Here is a 2,861-nt window from a genome sequence, read left to right as displayed (position 1 = left end):
CTTCTATTACATGTAAACATGAACAATTTGTTACTTTTATTTACTTTATAAAGCTTAGATTATCATATTATGGGTAAATTGGAATTGTTTTTTAATTAATTAAATTTTACTTTTTCTGAAACACTATTTATGTACTAATCCGTTAATCGTTTGATTATTTCGCTTGAATTTATGTTAAATCTCTGCATCGATTGTATCGCCAAATGATTCAATTTCTCAAATTGGGTTGTGTTTTTGAAGAATGCATATGGGGAAGATGGGGTCTTGATTCATAAAGATCCTCAGGTTGTTACCTTGCTATCGGAGAAGATGAAAATGCAACTCCTCATTATATGAAATGCTATCTTTTGTTGAAGTGAAAGATGGGCAGGGCTCCATGTTATGATAAAGAAAATGTAAAGAGGGGTCCTTGGTCTACCGAAGAAGACATGGGCGTATATAGCTTGACACAAGGGGTAGCTCCTGCTACCCCTTGACGCTCCAACGGTAGCGTAAATTTTGGAAAAAATTAACGTTTTTTCGATTTCGCTGCCTCTATAGAAAAGAAATTTTTAAAACGTTCCCCTTGACGTTTTTTCTAGATCCGCCATTGGAAGAAGATGCAAAACTCAAGAACCTCATTGAAAACTATGCTACTAGATGTATCTGGATTGTTCTCCCTCACAAAGCTGGTAATTTTGTTTTTAAGTTTTAAATACGAAATAGAAAATAACTATATTTAGTTTGATTATAATTCAAATATATTGAAGTCTCTAATAAGGAAGCCTAAATAATAGCAGGACACATTTGTTCCTCCACGTGTATGGTTTGGTCATTGTGAACAAGAGAAGGATCCCACATAGAAAATGATTCAAACACGTTTTTTTCGTATGGGTCAAAATGGAAAATAGTTCATGTGTACACTTTTTCTTAATGTTTAATGTGTTAATCCATTCATTATAATTGAGTAGAAATATTACAATAACAATTTAAAGAAGTATACTTTGGACGACTCACAAATAACAGTCTGTTTGACACGTTCCTCTTTTAGCCTGGTTTTTATATCTGACTCACATTGTGTCGTTCGCAACTTAATTCCTCGAATTTTTCACATCTGATTTGCAGTCTTACCATGCACTATTTTTGGGGTTTAAATCTATTTTTTCTCTTATGTGGAGGATGCGGCAAGTTACATAAATAGAGTAGGCAGCACAGCCTTTTATGATTGTGTAGGGCGGTCGGTCTTATTTCTCTTGCATACTTAGATGAAAATGCTCGAGAGATTACAAAAGAAAAAGATACCCGTTCAATTTGACAAGGTAATAATAATATTAATAATCAATATAATTTCTATTATTTTACGTTATATATTTGTTTTGGCACTTGAGATATTGTTGTAATTTTAGCGTTGCAATTTTAATTTTCTGTATCCAAACACAAAACGAATGCAATCTGGTCCTACCATATTAGCTGCTCTGCTAGCAAAGTACACAAACTTGCAGCCTTTCTGTAACACCCCAACCCGGAAGGGCTGACGTGTCACAATAACGGTAAGATAAACAAAAGTCATAATTCCATTTATTTATTTGATAAGGATACAATCACACGACCATTAAAATTAAGATTAATATACAAGCGGAGACATTCATCTTAATTAACTAACATCTTCAGATTTATTCCTAGACTTTATTCTTCTCTCTTTTCCCCTCCCAAAGTAACCTGTGGACCTGTATATACAAAAATTTTTACGGAATGAGCCGAATGCTCAGTACGGAATTTTAGGCTCAAATAGATAATGCTTTATATGAAATCTTATCCGGATGGAACTTTATGCGAAAATGATACGATGCAAGAACATAATTTCATAATCATATCATACGGATGTACCCATGAGCAAACTTAAAACGTGACAATACAGGGTATCAGAGTACAAATGGTCTTATTCACATAACTTATAAAAACTTATTTTCATAACAAAACGGAACATATATTGGAACATGCGATAATGAGTATAACATAATACTATCGCATGACATGAAAGCTAAATCAAATGATGAGGATAGGAATCGAACGGACTGTGATGTCAGGTCAAAATATACGTATTTTGTATTAGATAGCATTGAGTTTTAGTATGTTAAACGTGTCAATCCGTGTTAGATTATATATTTAGTGTGTATTGGTGGTTTTGTCTAAACAGGTACGAAACGAAGCTAAATGAGAGAACCGAGCTCAAAAATGGACTCTACGGGTTAACACGGGACGTGAAATGGAAGAAAATCAATCCCGGCATCTTAAGCAACACGCGACAAGTGCTCAAAGATCTTCCGCGTCCCGCTGGAGTTTCTCGAATCATGTCAGTCAAATGAGAACGTGAAAGGATTAATGAAATTTGGATCAAGGGTGTATTAGGAATTCTAGATTCCTAAAAGAAAATAATGGCTGATTAAAGAGAGAAATTATGTTGGGCCATGGCAATATGGCATGACGTAATTAAATGGATGTGGGCTTCAACAAAAATAATTGGGTCATGATAATATACAAATTTGTGTGACAAAAATTTGTGAAGTCGGTGGGCTTGGATTAATAAAGGAAGTCGGCTACATAAGAATTAAAAAGCACTTTTTCACAGGATTCGATTGGGAGAGAGCCGTCGAACACATCAGGGACGAAATTGAGCAGTTTTATTCTTCGTTTAAGCTATTCTATGGAATCTAACCAACTTGGGATGACAACCGACGCGGCGAAGACTACCATGAGCGGCTAAACTTTTTGTGACTTCTGCCCGGATGAACGTTTACACGGTTTGATATAATTTTCTGTTTTTCTGATTCTTGTAAACTGGTACAGCTTGACCACTTGTGTTGGATTATTGGTAAACGTTT

At 34.8% G+C, this 2,861-nt stretch overlaps 1 long non-coding RNA gene across 1 annotated transcript; it reads left to right on the top strand.

The window, feature by feature from the left end:
- The first annotated feature begins 250 nt into the window (after positions 1 to 250).
- On the top strand, positions 251 to 1,183 carry LOC118488152. The gene is made up of 3 exons (XR_004884021.1): positions 251 to 486; positions 582 to 671; positions 1,105 to 1,183. It is a non-coding gene; the product is annotated as an uncharacterized LOC118488152 (long non-coding RNA).
- Positions 1,184 to 2,861: the final 1,678 nt, after the last annotated feature.

Source organism: Helianthus annuus, chromosome 16 (genome assembly GCF_002127325.2).
Source record: "Helianthus annuus cultivar XRQ/B chromosome 16, HanXRQr2.0-SUNRISE, whole genome shotgun sequence".
In the NCBI taxonomy this organism is placed as follows: domain Eukaryota; kingdom Viridiplantae; phylum Streptophyta; class Magnoliopsida; order Asterales; family Asteraceae; genus Helianthus; species Helianthus annuus.
Note: the sequence above shows the minus strand (reverse complement) of the source record. Positions and strands in the feature narration are given on the sequence as shown.